We start from the raw sequence: 22,336 nt of genomic DNA, 5'->3' as shown, positions 1-22,336 counted from the left end.
GAGCTTGCATCATATAAATAATATATAGAGTATGGATTTTTATACAATCATAATTTATTTTCTTTTTAATATTTTTGTAATATTTAGTGGCTAATGACAAAAATTGTATTTTTCTTATTTCTGTGTAGGTACTTGACAATCATTACATACTTTGACATAATTTGATATTTATTGCGAATTTAAGTTAAATTAAATTATATTATTACCGTTATCGAAATCTAATAAAGGTGTAAAATAACATTTTGGGAGTAGACAATTCTAAAGTTATTTTAATACTTAATAAACTTTGTCAACTACTGGATTTATCGTTTTTTTTTCTTTTTTTTCGGTGAACTAATTTCAGTTGTATCGCTATTAAATGAAAGTGAACCTCTTGTTCCTAATCTTGTTAAGAAGACGCTAATTTCGAGTCTTCGAACGTGGATTTTTAATCTGAAAAATCAATTATCATTCTCATTTAATTTGCTGTCGCCACTCGTGATCTAGATGTTTACGTCATGCGGGCCCGTTTGAATTAATAAATAATAATATTATTATTTCGGTAAAAACCTTGTTAGTACAAAGTTAATTTTTTAGTGAAAATGTCTATGTTAGGTTATGGGATAGGTAAATTATTAGTTGTAGGTGGCACATTGGACTGGTGCCGTAGGTACAGTATAATATAGACATCACGTATAGTTTTGGAAATCATTGCAAAGTGCATCAAAATCCCAGTCCTAGACTGGTATAGTTCTTAGCGTAAAAAATCAGAAGTATAATAGGCAAGACGATTAAATACAATGGTCAATGATGTGTGTGCTTAACGTGTAGCCGTGACATATAATTATATTATGATATTTGAGTCGTCGCAACGTGCTATATATAGGTACGACGTGCGCCAGTTAATATAACAATATATAATATATTACGGTGTATATTGTACACGCATATAAGTGGCAATCACCTGGCACAAATAATAATGTCCCGATTGCCGTGCTGCTCGCGGAGGAGTAATTTATCGCTAATGTAATTATTGTCGTTTACCGGAGTGTTATTTCCGGAACGCCATGTCTGGCGGTGGTGTGCTTTTTGGCGAAACCGTGCAGGTGGAACAAACGGCGGCGGCGGTATACGCACACACACAATGCCGAGGGGGCCGGAAAGATGTTTACGAGAATCGGATGGACCGTTTGACGTTATGTATGTGGTGCAGAGACGGAATGGTACAAAAGGTGAAACCCCTCTTCGCAGTTTACAAGCGAACACACACGCTCGCAAACACGCGCACGCACGCGCACATAAATCCAAACAAATTCCAAGCTATTATCCGGATCATTTAACGTTAATCCGCGACCTGCATGCCCCGGAGACGGTGGTTACGATTTTTTTCCCTCGTTTTGGCGTTTCATAAATTCCACTCGAACGGGTCAACCGAGAGGTGGTTTATGACAGTCGTGTACTCGGGGATTTTCGGAATACCTACGTCCTACCGTCGATTCCATAATGGTCGATTGACCGCCGCCGCCGCGTAATTCCACCCACTACAGTCTGTAACTTTCTATAGACTCCGCACTGGAACTACAACTACGGTGATCGCCCTAATTTCTCATAAACAGATCTAGGTATGTTCTGTTGAACCACTGTTGTTGTTATCGAGACATTTTATTGTTATATCGATATAGAAAAAATTAAACGTCAAACGAACAACACGCGTGGTTACTGGTTACTGGTTAACAAAATATGCAAAAGCGGTAAGTAATTAAAAAAGAAAAAAACCTAAAAATCGATTCTGATAATATGATGTATTATTAAAATATTCCATACAGTTAAGAAAAAGTTAGTTTTTGACCAGAGGGATATTTACTGAACTGTGTAGCTACCTATTTATTATAAGCTCGACAAGCCCAGACAACCTTGCTTATTTATTACAGGTAATACGATAGTATGGTACCTACCTATATTACAGACTACAGTTATATTGATTTCAGTATTCGATAATTCTATCTATAGCAATATTTTTAATATAAGACAGGTTTTATTAGATTGTTAGGTGTATTATTTATATTTTAGAATTATGGAGTATATTCACCACTTGGACAAAATTTTAAAATACTAACTCCAAGATGCCTACCTCAATTTAACAGTTGCTTACCAATATACCGTACAATGGCAGTTACTTCAACTTGATGTAAATGAAGCTTCAACAAATTAAAACTAATAAAATAAAATACCTACGAACTACTGCAACAGTGCTATCAATAATTTTTAATCACGCATCGATAATATATATTATATGTATAGAAAATTGACAAATCAACTACGAAGACATAAGCAATGAAATAAGGATGGGAAATTGAAATTTTTATTTCACAATTTTAAAATACAAATTTTTTATTAAATTAAAAGAACCACGATATTTTGAAACTATGTTTTTTATATTTTTAAGCAAGAATGGGCATTAACGAGTTATAAGTAAGAAATTAATTTAAAAGTAGAGTTAATTTTGACTTATTTACTTAACTTACTAGTTAGCTGTTTTAACTAACTTAACTCATTTGCCTCTTCATTAACTTAAAATCAACACATATTTTTATATATTCCCAATTAAGTTTATTTTGAATTTTCGATAAATTTTCCAGAAATATATATATTTTTTATTACGGGTTTTCAGTTTATAATAGTTATAAGGTCGCAGAATAATATATAAAACCGTGACATAAAAAAAAAATAAGACATATTTACGATTTACGAAAGATGTCGTATTTATATTTATAGATAAAAATTAAAAACTAATAAATTGTATTAATTATATACCTACTAATTATAATTATAGTAGTAAACAAACATTTTCCATGTGCCTCACAACAGTCTCAACTATAATCATCAACGCTTATATAAGTTAACTACAATTAACTATTTGTTCGGAATTCGTTTTTATTCATCGTGCATGCCCCTTTAAATATGTAAGCTCATGACAATTATTACAATTACATTTACATTGCAATAATTGGTTTGTACGCCAATGATGTATACCAACCTATTATTATAGAATCTAAAATCAACGTTGCGATAAATAAAAAAAAAAAAGTAAAAATAGTATTAAAGTCACTAGTAACGGGGACAAAAAAAAGGGCGGAAAAGACCAACCGAGTGTGGCAGAGAAATGTCATCGGGCTCGTGGACCAACAAACAATCCATTTACGTCGAATACCGATTGCATGGCGGTGAAAACGGAGAATATGTCGATATGGAGTTTTATTCAAAGCGAAACAGGACAACGCGGTGGTGGCGGGTTAAATGGAAAAAGAAAAAGAATTAAAACGAGTGCCGAACAGAGACGATAAATCCTCGTCGTTTATTCAGACACGTATATAACCTCCTTAAAAATATATATTATATTATATTGTCGTGTACGTCGGATGACGTGAGATGAACGGACGGGAAGTGCGCATTGGACCGCAGCTAGGACGGCAGCGACGACAATGAAATGAGACGAAAACTGTCCAAAACTGGTTCCGAAACTTTTCGAGCCCGATAACGTCGCCAAGCTCGGGTCATCGTTAATTCGATGACGATAATAATAATAATAATAACATATTAAAGCCGCTGTCAGACCCGATGACGACGATAGTGTTGTGCATGTATACAGAGTGGTTCACCAATCACCATGCATGCTCCGTGCTCGTCCCATTTTTCTCTACTTCAATGATGAAAAATCTGGTTTTTGTAATTAAAAGACCATATTTTCAAACTCTTGAGATTTTTTTACTACTAAATAAGTGCCCCGTAGAGATACAAGCTTCTGTTTTTCAAATGATAATCCTCTATTTGAAACTGTAAATTAATTCATCAGACATTTTTCACAAAAATCAATATTGACATATCAGAATCAAAATTCTAACGAGCAGTATTTGAGTTATTCAACTGTGTGTACTTAGGGTACAATATAGGTCCTTTATATTGGGATTGGAAGATATGGGGGCCACAGTTATTTGAATATATTACTTATTAATGTTAATCTATCAACGTTTAAAATTTGTAAAAATGATTCAAGTATAATAAATACTAAATCAATATTACAATATTACTATTATTTTATATTTATATGAACATCCTTAGTATAGAAACGTATAAATAACTGAGAAACTACTCTACTTTGAGTTAGGTTCATCAAATATTTAAAAAAAATATATCCACTAAATAATTTACAGTTGAAAAAGGGGGTTCTCATTTGAAAAGCAGAAGTTTGTAATTATTCCACGGTTCACGCCTGGAAAGTGTTTAGGTACTAAAAATCTCTATGCAATTTGATAATAATTTGGTCTTGGAGTTGGTTAAAAATTCTAAAAATAGAGAATTTGAATACATTAGTTATATTGATGGAAGAAATCTGGGTGATCGTGATTGGCGAATCACCCTGTATAATAATAATTTATATAGGTAGGTACATATATGCGCTGGCGTGCGACACGTAGCTGTACGGTAATGGTAACCGTCGTCGCTCGCCCACGGCACGTCTCCCGTCCGGCCGGCGTGCGATTGTGTTTGGATGTGACACAAAACGTAATGGGATTTTGTTATTAACCTGCAACGCGCGCGCTGGCACCTCCCCCTCGCCGCCACCGTCCACGGCCCCGGGCGGCTATACACGTCGGCTAACTTCTTCATTACTTTTCGGATCGCGCGCGCACCGCCGCTGACAGACGCCCGACCGCATTAATCCTTCGCGGCGACACACGCCGGCAGACTACGAGTACGACGACGACGACGACGATAATAATAATAACGACGAACGACCTACCTACCCCCTCGCCGACGACAGATGAGTTTTTACTACTATATGCTCCAAACAACCCCCCATCCTCCGACCCCGACACTCCATCACTATATGCACTCTTACACATTACACCCACCACGTGGACGGGGTGAGAAAACAAATGTATACCTTACACGTGCAGATTCGTTTATCGAACTCTCTTTATTTCAAAAACCATTAACAAACAATTGTTTAGAAAATATTTTTTTTTTTTACTTTTTATTGTTTTAATTGCTTTAAGTTTTTACCTTATAAATAAATGACCTGCATTTGTATTATTTTTTATATTTTGAAAGCAGGATATTTTTCGGTGTACTTTGGTTTTATAAAAATCGAATTTTGGATTAATAGTTTTTGGGTTATAGGTAGAGCACGGATTTTTAAGCACTAAAAAGGATCACAATAATGTGCTATATAAATATATAATGTTAGGTAGTATCAATCATGAAAATATACAAGAAGCGTGTAAATAAAAAAAATTTGAAATAGTTTTTTACTAAATAACTGTAAAAAAAAATTAACACAATTAAATCGTTTGTTCGTTAATAATTGATTTATTGAGTATACAAATAGGTAACTAAACATTTATTTAACTTCATGAGTTGGTATCTTATGCAAAACAATTTATTGATTTTAGTGAAATTACTTGAAATGATTAGAAAGTTATTTTCTTATTAAAAGCGATAAACTAATGTATATTCGATCACCAAAAAGTGACATGGACTAGTATTTGACCGATGCTGTTTGATTTTAGAGTAACAATACTGCATGCATAATATTATAATGCTACGAAGATAGGATTTTGTTTTTTTGAAAAGAAATCTATCGAAACAACAACTACAATTTACTTTAGCTGAGACTTACATATTATAATATTACGTTTTGATTTGTGTGCCGTCCAAAACTCGAGTTCCCAAAACACATTATAGGTACCTAACTATATCGGTTCGGACATGAAGGGCGGCGGTTGAAATCTCTGTTCGAATACGACTCCACGAGTGGGTCCACGCGAGATGGACGACCGGAAAACGTTTCACGGACGAAACAAAACTATCAATCACCGCATGCAAAATGTCAGTTCGAGCTTTTATAATATATTATTATGTCCTATAATATATGTAACGTTATTGCGCGCCTTTCGATATCATTTGCAGGTCTATAATATAATGCGCACGCGACGAAAGCAGCCTTTAACATGACTAAAACGTCTGCTCATGAATATCATTTGTTGCACGCACTGTGTTTTTAGAATAACTTAACTACGTGTAAAACGCGCGTACCTGCGCGAACGCGTTAGGTTCGTGATTTAAATTCACAACAATATAATACAGATGAACCACAATAATATTAAACATAATAATATAACACCTATTGATATATACGCTCAATTGCTTCTATAATCTACATCATAATGAATAACGATTATTAATTATAATCATAATTACAATTTATAATATATGGGGAATTCTAAACATTCAAGCACACACAAAAATTTCATCAAAACCAGTGCAGCCGTTTAGGAGGAGTTTGAATACTTACACATAGACAGAAGAAATAATATATATATTAAGAAAATAAATACACAAATAATCGTTAAGAATTAATACATTTTAAATGTTTTAAAAAATAAAAACATAGGAGTCCAGTTAATAATTGTTATTTATATTTTATTTAATGATAAAAATATTACAAATTGAGGTAAATCAAAAATCTTAATGATCAAAAATTCAAAATCTGATTAGTAACTGCATTACCTAACAGCTGTATGTTGATTAAAATTACGGTATTGAATTTGTTCTCACATTTCATAACAATAAACACAGTATGTATAACTTATAAACATAAAATAGCAGTTATATGGAGACAACAAATCTAATTCCAAACCACTCGTTAAACTCGAATCGTCCGGGAAAACGAGAAATCCGGCTTTAAAAAAATACACCGGTAGCGCCTGCGTGATCACAAAATAATAAACCCGACCAGAGTGGAATTTGATAACAATGATGATAACACCCATATATCCTTTTGTTTACAAAACCAAAGTTGATGACAACTTTTTAAGTCCCCGGCGTATATATATACTTTATATGTATAATATATACATCATACGTGCGTATAACTTATATACACGCTGTGTGTTTGTATGTGTATGTATAAATATAATATTAAATATGCATTAACGTGTGCGCCGGAGTAAAAAGGGTTAAAGATAGCGAGTGAGAGTGCCTTTTAATCCCTTTGGTCACGGGGTTGTTTTTTGGCGCTCCGGGGAGGGGTGAGTGGTTAGAGTGGTCTTGAGAAACGCGGCGTTCTTATGATTTATAATATACACACACACACACACACACACACACACACACAAAAGGCGACTGGGGGGGAGGGGGTGAAAATTAAGTTACGCTCGTTCGCGGTGTGCGCGCGTATAATATAAAGAAGAAAATCTGTTCGGCGGGGCGCGTTTAAAATTTAAAACCTCACCGGTTCTGGTCGCCGAAACCACTGCGTATCCCCAAGCGACCGCCCCGCGGGGTCTTAGGCTTATTAAAAACCCACGTTGCATAAGTAATTCGAAGCCTGCGCGGATAAACGATCTCCTTGGATGAGCCTAGTCCGTATTTGATACCTACAATACCCGTCGAACCGTTATGTGATGATAATATTATTCAATAGTTCATTTTCGTATGTTCTGCCGTGGAAAAACAATAATAATAATTCGTCCACACTCGGTTCAATACTGAACATGCGATATCGATCGGATCTAATAGCGTTGTATAAACGATATCCCACTTTGCCGGTTCTCAAAGAAATTACCGACTTTTATTAAATTCATCTTAAAGTTTCGAAACAAATACGGCTCAGACAAACTCATGCGCAAATAATAAGACTGTCTTGTGGTTATTGCTTATGGCTAAGGTAATTCTATTTCCATAAAAATGAATAATAATATGTATACTACACATAACACATTGCACATATACATCCTTTTTATTGTATCACATAAAGTTGTTTATTAGTAAAGTGTGTAATAAAATGTAATTTATAATTCTGTGAAATAATTGTTGAGTTTTAATTGTTAGGAAATATCACACGGTCACGTAAAATGTATTACAATTAAATTCTGTCGTGAATAATAATAAATTAGTTATTTGTATAACGTTAATGCTATAATCATTACTTAACCATATTTTTCTTTATATAAAATCATTATTTTAACGGAAAAACTCATCATATCGACATAAGTATATTATATAAGATACACGTAAAACGGTAAAAATAGGGCGATGTGGTATTTTTAAATTGCATGTATCTTAAGACTTAAGTTATATCCAAAAAAAAAAAAATTATAATATAGAAAATTATTTATTTTTTGGACAGGTAATGATTGGTTAATGGCAAAATTTCGTTTATCAAATGTTAATGTAAATTTGTATATTGTGTATGGACTGCACGTCTTATAGACAATTAATGTAGGCTGTAGATAACAACGCTAACTGACAATATAGGTAAGAAACTAAAAAATAATCGGCAGTTTACGTTCTTATTATAATAATTGTTATGAAAACAATAAAAAATAATAAACAATTATTACAATAATAACATATAAGTTGGCATTGTTAGCTACATTAAACAAATATGTCCCGTGGACTTCTTCTCCACACAGAATAACCTGTAATGTACCAAACCTACAGCTGATAACCTTTTACAGTCAAGAACCTCCTTGTCTATGGTCGAAATCAATCCAAGACAACACTAACAAAATCATCCCATTTATAAAACTTAGTGATGTGTACAACTTAATGTGAGAAAACCATTGTATTTATTTATATGTAACTAATATCTATTTTGTTGTAAGCTAATAACTAACTAGTTGATGCTGTACCATAAATAAAAAAAAATAAAAAAAAGACATAGGTATTCAGTTTTAAATTAACGAAAAACATAGTAAAGATAATATAAATAATTTAAATTAAAAAATGCTTTTGTGACTCGTGTAACTAATTTAAATTAGATGAGTGAGAACTTTTTGTGTTATAATACTCTTATACAGTATGTATATTGTACATTATGCTAAGGAAAATTATTATATTTTACTTTTTAATGTCTGTAATAAGTTTTTTTTTTATAAAATTATTAAAATAACATTTAGATTGATTTTACTTAAAATATTTAAATTTTACATATATTATCTATGTAATAGATTTTGTATTTTTAAATAATTAATAAGAAGAAAATATGATAAAGATTGGATTCGCAAATATTTATTATTTGGACCACTCAGTTTCTTACCCGCTATTCTAATAAGTGTTGGGGGACCGTCAAGTTTCGAAAAACCCGAGAAATATTGATTTCCGTATAAACAATAACTCAGAAATATATTAAAAACTTTTTTCCCCCAAGAAAGACTTTCAACGGCACTTGTATTATTTTATATTAAAAAAAAAACCTGTAGAGCTGGGGTGGTATATTACAGTTAGATGACTGTTGACCGGTTAGCTACCTACGTCCTACATAGTATTACTGAAGGGATTTCGATTCTTTATTATTTCTTAAAATTATATTGCTTTTCATTATCGGTATACCGTACAGTGTACATACAATTAATGCTTTAGTAATAAAAAAATGTTCTCCATAACTTTTTTTTTTGCATACAAAATTAGAATAATAATAATAATTATATTGATGTATAATATATACAACCGATACCTGCTGTTCATGCATAAATATACTGAAATTCTTTGGATTTTTAAAACTCATTAATATTTTAAAGTACAATGCCAACTGGGAAACGTATTGATGTGGACTATAATATTATAATAGTTATATAGGCACGTTTATAATAGTATCATATACGAATTCATGGATTAATAACATTACGGCTCTTCAATAAGTTAACAGTGCTCGAAGAACTCATATATCTATGTAATAATAATGTGTACTCAACACCTAAATAGGCATATCCTTGAGAAATCATCATTATAACAATGCGCTGATTTCAGAGATGAAAATGCACAAGTTAGCGTTCGAATATCAGTCACTTTGAACAGCTTTCACGCCAAACTCGATTATAAAACATTTACAGAATTTTGATGAGCGGGTAACTTGAACTAACTTTACGAATTTCATTCGCTTATAATATAATCGCGCTAATTAGTATTATTCGAGATGCTTTAAACGAAATTTGCTTTTACGTTAGCTATTGATTTCCACGATTTCGTACGCGATAGTAAATTATGAACAATTTTTTTACACTCAACAGCTATAAGACTTGTCTGATATTCTATTACTATGTTGTTTTTACTTGAGCGTTTCCCTATATGGAGCACCAGTGGCAGTCAGCTGCAGGGCGAACCTCCATACCCTTCATGCGTATAATGTCTCTGCGGTGATATAACGCGCGTATATTAGCTGGCCGTCCGAGCGGGTTAATTAATTTTTCATTTGCCGGTGACGAACAAAATTGAAAGCTCCTCCGCCCCCTCCTCCGGATATCCTCGAAAAGTTTGCAACAAAGACTGCGGGGGCAGAGGTAAACGGGTATCGGTGCGGTGGCAGCGGCGGGACGTGTATATAGGTATATAGTCGTACGTGAGACAGGTGGAGGCAGCGGTGAAGAGTGTTGGCGGTGGTTCTCGCAGAGAGCTTACCGGTAGGATATAACGTGGATTATGTCGCTCGCGCCGCCCGGTCTGTGGGCAGGTAATTAAATCGTAGAAAACGGTGCGCGCTTTGTGCTTTTAAGGAAACCCCGTGCGAAACGTTTTGCCAGAGAGATTATCCACCTCCTCTGCCGCCGCCTGCGCCGACTACGGTTCTTTTAAGCGTTTGCCACCGCCACCGCCACCCCACCATTCACAAAATATACAAAAGCTCTCCGTGGTTCGTCCTGCTGCTGCTGCAGGTATTCCGAGGGAAACGGAAAGACGGAGACACACACGCGCACAGTGCAATCCCGTGGCCCGCTATTATATGCGTATTACGTTTTAATTAAGTCATATATTTTGAAATTTTACAAAAGACACGGGACACCGCTGTGGTTTGTGGTGGTGACTGGTGGTGGTGGTGGCTGTGGGGGTGGTGGTACAGACGACGGTGGTGTAGGTGGTGAGATTTGTCGTTTGCAGACGCAGGATAATAATATACTGTCATAAATTCTCGCTGACTGTTTACTGATCGAAAACCTCTTTGGGTTTTTGGAAAATACGCGTGATTATGATATGAAAGGACACGACATTTGTGTGATTTATAAAAAAGTCAGGATATGGTCTACAATGAAAAAAAAATATTTGATATTATGCTATTTAATACAGCTGCATAATATGATGGATTTGTAACGGTACAATATTTACATAATTTAGATAATTATCTGTATTGTCACAGTAGAAGACTATTCCAATTTAAAACATCAGTGTCATGTCAATATATTATAAATCATTATTCATTATATTTATTTGTTTAAATAGTATAATTAATTTGTAGCCATCAGGATATGTTTAATTTTATTCATAATTTAATTTAAAAAATATGTCACTAAAATGTATTTTAACAATAAAATTGTATTTTGATATTTTTTAGTATGCTGGTAGCAAGAAATCTATCTTGATTCTAAATTATAATATATTTACCTGATTATAGTTCTAAGTTAGACTATAGGCTTGACTAAGAAAATAAAATATTTCTATTGCAGTTTTAAGTAATTTTTGTTGTTAACACAATTACAGGTCTAAAAATAAATGTAAAATTATTACTATAATATGTATATAAACGATAAATTATTAAATAAATTAAATAAAAATTGTACCCGTGAGATGGCCATTTAATTATTGGGAGATACTTAAATAAAAAAAAATATGTATATAGTATAGGCATTATACACCATTTTAAGACGATGAATAAAAATAGTTTAACCAACAAATAATAAAGTGTAAATAATTTTTGACAATGTAAAAAAAAATAAACTTTAAAGAATAATATAATAAAAGCTCACAAACATTTGCAATAACATTATATGATTTAATTGCCCATTAACTTACAGTAGAATACAGTTTACACAATCACCTAAAGTCATGCATTTTTTGTCTTTTTTAGAAACTCAATTTCATGTAAATTTTTTTTTTAAACTAATTTTTTGAGCTAACATAAAAGATTTAAAAATCAGACTATTATAATATATTGTAACAATAATACATATTGTACAGCACCTAATTGTATTATTACATATAAATATATATTTTTTAAATTTAAAATGTATAATGTACTTATATGAAAGAAAAGTATGTGTGTTTGATATTTATTGTTATGTTCATCTTTTTTTAAGCCTTTTAAATTTATTTTAAATTTATTAGCTTATTTCAATTAACAATATATATTTTTTTTAATGAAAACGACAGAAAGCCATGTTTTGACATCTTATGTTGAGGAAATTATATAATACAAAAATATTTGCGTTGAAAACTTTTAGCAAAGATCCGGACTCCGAAGCCTGTGCTACTATTTGAAAAACTTCTCCGGGGATCGGTGGTTGGGTAGCGGTGAGGTGGCATTTGGAATAAAAGCGGTAGAGATTTCTGCCCTTTAGCACAGAGCATTATTTCGGCATGAAAAACGTATGGCAAAGGAAGCTATATTTTTTTCCTTATTCTTCGACCAGTGAAAAAAGTTGGTTATGCTTTCTTCCGCGACCATAAAGTTTTTAAAGTTCTGTTGGTGATATTTAAGAAGTTTCCCAGACATTTGAACCGAAGTGCTGTTATTATTATTAAACTGACAATGCCCTCGTACTTCACCTACAGAGTGGCGTTCGAATCAAAAAAAGTCTAGTACAGTACCTACATAACAGTAAAAATTGATATTCAGATATGCATGTTATGACATTAATGTGTATTTATTTTTATTGGTCCTAAGAAAGCATTTGACTCTTATTAAATTATATCTCATATTTTCATTAAAAATGGTCAAAGGTCATAAACAAAAAAAATTATAAATAATTTCACATATTATTATTATTAACATACATAATATCATTATAAAATCTCAAAGCACATACCTTATTAATAATAACATTATTCGAACGATATAAAATAAAGTAAAAAAAAAAATCTTATTGTAAGACGAAAGTGCATCTCATGCGGTCGTTTTAAATGCCATAAACTAACTTGAGATCTCTATAAATTTAAGTCTACGATTCAGTTAACATACCAAGTGGTTAAATGTACCAAGGTAAAAGTAGGTACTTCCATATGCAATTGTGTGTACATTATTAAAATCAACTTAATGAATTAAGTTTCAACTGTGGAGTATATAAACAAAAGTCATGGCTGTACAAAATTGTAGGTAGGTACTCAACTAAAATTAATAATTACCGTCGCCACTTTAAAATAATATAAATTGTATTGATCACTGAATATTTTTGACGTTGAAAATGTACACTATTTTATTAAATTGTTAAAAATCTATATGACTACATAATATCTCTAAAAATATATGGATTCAGGATTACTATATTATTAGGTACATATGCATATTAGTTTATGATTAGACATTTAATTGTTTAGTATTGCCTACATTATAAAATTCCAACCAAACATATTATTACAGTTTCGATTAGTTATTTATTATTTAATAGTACAGCCAAAGTGCTTTGAATATACTATTATGAATTAAATGCATTGACAATAATTACAATATAACGATCACGAACAATACGTAGACTTAATTAATTTTCTAAAATGTATAACCTTATTAATGAAAAAAAAAAAAATTGTTGTAATCTAATTGTATACTTAATCATGTAAAAAGTACAATATAACCAATGGTTTGTGTTACCGATGTTTATAATAATCACAATAACGGACAAGACATGACATAAAAATATTAAAATCGAAGTAGCTTTGTAATTTAAAAAGTACTAAAGCTAAACCTAAATGTCGAATATTTTAAAAGTGCGAATAATAAATTGAAACATAAAATAGAAATAAATTTTTACTTCCCAACACCAATATTATAACATCAAACTTAAATGTATCATGTTCATAATTGAAAAAGTTCATTGAGGTGGCTATTTTATTAGTGCATAAAATTTAGCGCTATAAATCATACGATAATGGGAAACAACAAAATATAGATCATCGGCTCTAAAAAAATATGATGGAATCTTGATTCTTGTTAAAGCCACAGTAAATGTGAGACCATTCAATAAATCAATTTTAAATGGTATCAATTCGCCCATTATTTTTTTCATGGGAATTCATGGATATAAGTGATATTATATTATAGTTTATAACCGATATCAATATAGTATTAAGATTAAGATATTGACATTTTACCTTTCGATCATCACACAAAAATAACGTATTTATATTTGTTCTCAATCTGAAGACACAATAATATATTCGATAAAAGAACATTAATTTGTTGGAAAATCTCATAAAATTGTTGTATCAGTCACAGGATTAATATTAATTCTGACAGATAATAAAACAGAACTTATGCATAATATTTTGAGTACACTTTTGCTAGAAACTGTGAACGAACTTCATACTTTAAATTCAAATTTCATAATGTATCGTATTGATTATGTCATAAACCATGTTTACTGTTTGAATCAGAATATAATATAAATTCGTCTGATAATATTTGTGAAACTATGATATTAAATATATTTTTATTACCACAATCATTAAGTTGAAACAATGTTGGAAGAATGAATCAGTATATGTATTCATATCTGTGTGACATTTTATTTAAATACTTCACGTATTAAGGAAATATATCTGAAGAAATAATAGTTTATCTATGTTTGAAAGGATTTTTAATGTAAAAAACTAAGACTTATTAGTTATAACATTTTGTTTGATATATTGTACAGTTATGTCTAACAGCTTCGTATTCATAATTTTAATTAGACGTAAAATTACTTAGAATGAATTTTTGAACCAAAGACATTTTTTACATATAATTTTCCAAGTTCAGTAGAATATCTGGGGAAGGGGTAATTATTCCAGAGCACTGTTGTGTCTACGATACTGTTGAATGTTTGATTGAACCATATGTTTTTTTTTATAGTTACTGTTCATGTCTTAGCCGCCAGTCTGGCCCAGTTTTGGAACTAGTGCAATGTGAAAGTTTTAGTAATAAACCTCAAGACAAACTAACAACAAAAGTCGTTGACCTTGAGAAGTGTTTATAATTTTGTTTAATAAATTTGATACGGAACTTGCATTTTGGACGGTCCGCGATACGTTAAAAGTTGGCCGAGAAAAAGTTGTCCAAAGAGTGGAGAAGGGGACAAAAAAAAATCCATAATTAAAGTTTGCCGATAAAAACTGAAAGAGTTGCTATCTTGGGACAAATGAAAAGTAAGTTGGGTCACCAAGTTTTTAGTGATTCTCGACTAACAGACAAATAAAACTTTGAATGTATAGATTTTTGTTTACATCATTCACCTTCAAGTTCACGGTCATTGAAATGCAATAATTAATAAACATAAATTTATAGTGGATGCAATTGCATTAGCCGCGATAATACATTATCGCAGTATAAAAATAGTTTTAATATTCTTGTAAATACCACATAACACTTAAATCAGCATAATTATATTCTTTGAGAAATATTATGATCTTCAAATTTTTAATGATATTTATTAATAAAAAACTGCACAACTTAAAAACTTATTTGGTTGCTAATTTATAGTTTTCTACTTTTACAAATTTTCTTATAAAATATCTAATTTGCAGTTAAATTTTGTTTTGCTCTTATTGTCAGCTTATTTTTGTGTAGTGTCTAGAAACCAAACTTTAACATTTAAATTTAAGTAATATTTTAGTTAAATTTAATGATTGAATTCATTAATCCAAAATAATATTTCGTACCTAAATTGCCTATACAAGACGCCGTGTGATAATATTGAACTATTATTATTTCAATAGATATAAATATTTAATATATATCTATCTAATTTTCTTATAAATTATAACGATATTTTGTTCTTTGTCTTAGAAAATATATTTTATAACATTATGCATGCTTTTAATATTTTTAATAATCTTTGGATAACAGAAATGACTTCCCCTATGTTGAAAATGGTTTTATTTTTTAATTGGGTAACTATGAAAAGTGTCAATTGCATTGTAGTTTACTATTAAAAACATATTATAAAGAGGTTATTATTATAACGAACATAAAAACGTTACTAAAAACCACCAATATTATATTTTTTTTTAAATACACGTTATTATGAAAAAAACCCCTATACAGATCAAAATATATTAATAGTAAAATAATTATAAAGTAATAGATTTAAATAAAAATAAAAATATTATATTATGAACTATTATTTTTTTTTTATGTATTAAAAAGAATGCCAGAATATTTTCATTACTACAGCTTGCTTATATAATTTTAAGTTATTCTCGTTACTGGTGATATGTGTTTAATTTTTCCTTCAAACCCGGTCATCACACGATACACCTCCGTTTTGATTGAGCCTCCCCTGCCCCCTATAGGAGCTCTCCGAAACAATAGCCAATACGGTTTTTATACTATGCTCCTCGATATTTCATGGCAATACATATTATACTACACAGAAATACGCTGTGTGGGCGGGTGGTAAAAACGGATCGACCGATGGGTGGCCGCCGCGCCCAGAAACCAGGTCAAACTTTATCCAAAGTACTCGCGGGGGGAACCTCGGTGGTGACGAAGGGGAGGTAGAAAAAAGACAAAGACAGAGGGGTGGAGAGTGTCATAGAAAGAGAACGGGAGAAAGGGAGTGGGAGAAACGAGGCGCGCGCGTGGTAGCGAGAGAGAGAACAAAAGCTCAAAAAGCTGCGTGCAAAGTCCACACCCATAAAAGTGCGCGCCGGTCGCGTTCTGCCGTTGGCTCCGCCTCGCCGGCCCGGTCCCACTAGGTCGGCCCCCCGGGCCAGTGCGTTGCCACACGCCCCCCTACTCGCCTCCCACACACCCTTGGCACGAAAACTTTTCCAAAACTTTTGCGAAGCTCGTTACCGTTTCTCCATTAGATTCTTTTCCCCGCTGGTACCCCTGTCGGTCCATCGACTCCCCCCTTTAACACCACTACCACTCTCTTGATCATCGGTGTCGCGAGGGACGTGTAGGGCGGTTTTAACCCCTTTCCCACACCACTGTTCATCCTTGCCCTGCGTCCCCTGGATCCCCCTTTCACCGCCACTACTTTCTATTCAACCGCACCATCTTTTTCTACTACCCCCCTATACACGTCAAGCCAACGCCCGGATGTATGTTTTTAATTAAGTCGAAACTTTATCAAAAATTAACCCCTATACGTGTATATATATATTGTGTATGTACTAGTATAAATCTAAATAATATAGCTGATATATACATAGATTTTTTTTCTGTTTTCCTATAAATAAATAATTATATTTTTACTCAAAATACATGTCGTAAAATCGGATACAGTTGAGCTTAAAATGTCTGAGCAATTTTTTCCTTATACAGCACCACTGCAACTATTCCAATCGATACACCATCGTCATCCAGGGACAGTTAAAAATATACACCGGTATTATGTTTAAGACCACAGTAATGTATAACACTCGATGCTTATGCAAAATCGTAAATAAAAAAGTTACTACTTGCAACTGCCATAACTCAACATCAAAGTAGCAATTTTAAAAATAAAATATGATGTACATGTATCATGTTAACCAACCGACTAAAGAATACTGAAATACCTAAAACTATTATACGTTTTTATTTTATATTAACAATATTTTGTAACTTGTAACGGATCAAATGTGGTGAATTTTTTTTCATAATATTTTTCTTATGAAAGTTGGAAATAAATGTATATAACAGAAAAATACGAGCTAGAGAACAATTTTATATGAATAGTAATAAGTAATAACTAGGTATGGTTTTCATATAATACATCCTACATAAAGTTTGTAATAGAAGTATATTTTGTAAATACATTTTAATTATTCCTTTGAAGATATTTTATTAATGGCATGTATACAAATACCTAAAAACATAAACTTTTTCCTTTTATGTTACATGCAGTTGTTATTCATTTAGATTCATTTAAATTAATTAAATTCTTAATATAAGGAAGTTTCTCTTTCAATGTAAATTGTAATATTACATTTCTATACCTAATATATAACCCTTTAGCTATGCAAACAGGATTAAATGTATTAAAACTAAAAAATAACCGTATATTTTGTTTGAATTTATTAAAAAATGAATACATTTGTGTAATAATATGTAGTTGGTTATACCTTTATACAATTTAACCTTTATAAAGTATGTTAATATAAATAATATTAATTTATATATAACGCGTAATATACAAGTAACACAATAATACGCTTGGTACTTTATAAAATTGTGACTTTAGTTTATACATACAAAATTGGTTATTTTATTGTTATAAAATATTAAGTTTATACTAAAAAAGAAGTTCACTCAATAATCGAGTTATTATTTAAGTACACTATTTATTTGACAACTGTAACTATTTTTCTAACTGTTTTACTTAATACTTTCAACACGAATAAATAAATGTAGAAATTTTAAGTTGAATATTTCCTCCGGAAGAAATTATAAGATTCCTACTATTTAGAAAATCAGGTCACAAGAACTTTCCTACCATTTCGTTAGTATATAGTTGTTAGGATGTAACCGGGTTGAGTTAAAATTTCGAACTCGAATTGAATGTTTGACCTAGTGACATTGACCCTGACCATATAGTTTTCGGGCAAAGTTGATTTTGAACAACTTTTAGTTTTCCCCTTCGTCACATTATTCTTTTCCCTTTTTTACGACCAAAGTTGGAGTTAATAACTCTTAACTTACCAGACGGCCGCGAAAGTTTGATAACATCAGAAGGCCGTGGTTTAAGTTTTAGGAATCTTCCGAATCTTTATAAACACGGCAATATTAAATTTATTTAAAAAGTTGTCTCGAGTTGTAGTAAGTGAAAATTTCCTCGAGGATTTAAATACCGCGAGTTTAAGTGGCACTATCTGGCGTTTAAATCCAACATCACTTTCATTATTGTATAGCATAATTTGACGTAATCCTAAAAATGAAATGTCATTATTATTCTAGGTAATGCTTTTCTAGGTTTTATATGTAATCGAATAAAATTTCAAGTATCTATATCATATTTTTGTGTTGATTTTAAGTGTGTCAACTGAACTCAAATTTTAATATTATGGTCTACTGCGTCACGCACATTAACATTAGTTATTATTATTATTATAATTTGTTTTTGAAAAATATGTATTTATTACATAAAATTATTACAATTATTGAAAAATGTAATGGTTAATGGTTACACAATAATCAAATGTAGAACCATTAGGTATAAACATTTCTTAAACTAAAAACTTGAAAAATTAAATATTCAGTTTAAATGAACTTTTAAAAATTGACTGTACATAAAAAATTAACTGTTGTATCTGGTTTGAATGTCTAACGTGAATATTTCTATTCTCAGTCATTATATAAAAGCGACAAACAATTATTGTATAATATTTCTAATCACTCGAGTAATTTATTAGAAACACTGATAAATAATCCACATCATGTATACATGTGAATTTGCATGCCCCACTTTTTTCATTTAATAAATAATTTATTCAAATTAAAATTAAAATTATTTAGTGGATCATTGTTTTGAAAATGTTGATAAATTTAATTCTAGATTCAAACTAGTAGTTTTTCCGTTTTTTAATTGTATACTATAAGTCCTTAAAATCCTTAATGATTTTACAAAAAATATAAAATATGTGTAATAATGAATCTAGTATTTATGATACTTAGACTATATTTTTTACAAATTATAAAGGATGATAGATTAATATTAATTACTAACATTTTCAAATCACTGTCATTGCCTCCCATAACTTCCGAACCTATTAATATGGACATAATATTATTGTTAGTAATCATAATTCATAGTAATAAATAACTTAGAAACTACTCGTTTAAATTTTGACTACGAATACCTATTTTCTGAAAAAATGTGCTAAATAATATTATATAATTGCGTAGGGAAATAAAATAAAATAGAAGTTTGAATCTCCACGGGACACTCCTTAAGTAGTACAACAAATCTCAAGAATTTTAAAATATGGCCTGTGAGTGCATTAAAAATTCCAAAAATAGGATTTTGGATAGCTGCATTGTTGAAGAAAAAGAGAGGGTGAGCGTACTTTGGTGAATTGCCTGTATAATCTTCGTGCTATAATCAATTTGATATTTATAGTAATGTCTGACCGGTTATTGCACGTTAAGTATATATTCAAAAAACTGATGAACTAAAGTCCAAAATAATTATATCATAATAAAATATATAATGTCTGTACTAATAAGTAATAATATAATATACTAATTATTTAATTTTAGACTAAACCCACTTTGATTGATTTATAGATTGAATGCATTATTCTTTTGACGCTTGGCATAGCGCAGTCGGATATATTTAGTTATACTTCAAAGCATTCGATTCGATACCGAGAATTTCACTTTATCTTGTATTAACTCAGAAGTGATTTTTGATAAGGTGACTTAATTTAATTAAAATACAAGTAAAACTTTTAACGAACGAAGATTATTAGGTATTAACTTTAAAACGGACGTGTCGTCTGAAAATAAAACTATTGCTGGGAAATGATATGAGGATGCGGTATTCATTCGTCCGACCTAAAATCCATATCAATAATTTATTATATTATTACCTTGGTAATTCCTCGTATCTATCGGTATACACTATACAGTTCGTCATAAGCAGCTATATTAGTAGAAAAAGACAATTCGTAAAAAGGTTTATCGGTTAAATCCATAATTCATTAAAAAATATAGTTTTTTTTTCACTAATTTTTGGTTTGTTGCAAAATCTCACGTTTAGTGTTGGTATTTAATGGATAATACTTTAAAACTGTTCACATATCTTTTAATTTTAGTGTACGACTATAATACTGGTATAGTACAGGCACGTCGTCACTGTCGTGTTATAATATGCTGTATATTATATTTTAAACTAATTCAAATTTTATAAAGTTTTATGATGATACAAATTATAAAAACATTTATATTTTCTTAGGGATTGACACGCAATTATATGATTACAGAAAATGTTTGTTCTATATACTATATTATTATATACCTACTATTATTGTACTATGTTCATTTAATTTTTAAAAAAAAAATTCATACTTTTATATGAAAATTATTGACATCTGTCATTATAACAAAAATTGAAATAACTAATTTTTTTTTGATAACTTCATTTACATAATTTAATTTTAGTGCAATAAATAAAAATTATATTCGAAATTTAGTAAGTACTTATTATTTTTTTTATTGTTAAAAAGTAACAAAAAGTGTTGTTGGCGATTTTTTTTTAATGTTCTTTAGTTTTGATTAAATGTTTTTGATCAACTGTCCTAGATCGGCTAGATCCGTATAATATTATATTCACATACATTAGGTAATAATAATATACGATTCCACGGGGGCCTCTGTGGCTATTAAAATTTCGGAACGTACGTCTACCACAGGCAAACCATCATATTATGCGTCTGTTATTACTTATTTGGGATCCGTTTATGACAACTATAGACTCCTCGCATTTAGAGCAAGACGTTCAGAGATGTTTTTTTTTTTTTATCATTGCAGGTTGCTTGTATTTTAAAAACCAAACATACTCAGGTCCCTCAAATAAATCAATTTCGACTTATCTCCTTCAGTGGCGTATTTAGGAATTTTGATAGGGGGGGATGAAATATATAATAATAGGTACACTCAATTAATACGAATATAGTATACATTTTTAAAATCCTCTAACTTGTTGATGTGGATGTTAGTGTGATCAAAGTGAAATAAGAATTAACACAAATTGTATAGTAACTAATAGCATGTATTATAAAATTCATATTAACGACAATCCCGTGTTTAATACGATAAACAAAGAAAATAGTATAATACAAAATCCTGTTTTCTATTTTTTTGTATGCTTAGTTCATCGATAAGCTTATCTGGCATGATTATTGTATTGACCGGTGACATGCAAATAAAGTCAACACATTAAGAGGACGCTACACCCGTATGTGTTGTCTCCGTCTTACACAAGCACGACCTAGCAAATTGTCGTTCACTATTCTCAATAGTGTGCTGTTGGCTTTGATGACGATAGGGTGAAATGACCTATCATCAAACTTTTAGTTAAGAACATTATCTGGATCTTAGCGTGGGCGATTTTTTAATATTTTAATTTTCAAGCGAGATATGAGCATTTTTAATTTTTGATATTTCACATACCCTTATTTTTCTCTAAAATGAAAATATCGAAAAATCGCCCACTCTAAGACCCAAATAATGTTCTTACCTAAAAGTTTGATAATAGGTCGATTCACTCTAGTATCAAAACTAACAGCTCACTATTGAAAATAGTGAACGACAATTTCCTAAGTCGTGCGTGTGTAAGACAGAAACAACACACACGAGTGTAGCGTCCTCTTATAAGGGTCCATATTACAATAGTTAAACTAA

General features: G+C 31.0%; 1 protein-coding gene across 2 annotated transcripts in view; it reads right to left on the bottom strand.

Annotated features, from left to right (window-relative positions):
- LOC100571490 (neurogenic protein mastermind-like) overlaps positions 1-22,336 on the bottom strand; it is a 256,717-nt gene that overhangs the window by 154,878 nt on the left and 79,503 nt on the right. The window lies entirely within an intron of this gene.

The sequence above is a fragment of the Acyrthosiphon pisum genome, chromosome A2 (genome assembly GCF_005508785.2).
Source record: "Acyrthosiphon pisum isolate AL4f chromosome A2, pea_aphid_22Mar2018_4r6ur, whole genome shotgun sequence".
Lineage (NCBI taxonomy): Eukaryota > Metazoa > Arthropoda > Insecta > Hemiptera > Aphididae > Acyrthosiphon > Acyrthosiphon pisum.
The sequence above is the reverse complement of the archived record's forward strand: the minus strand, read 5'-3'. Positions and strand labels throughout refer to the sequence as shown.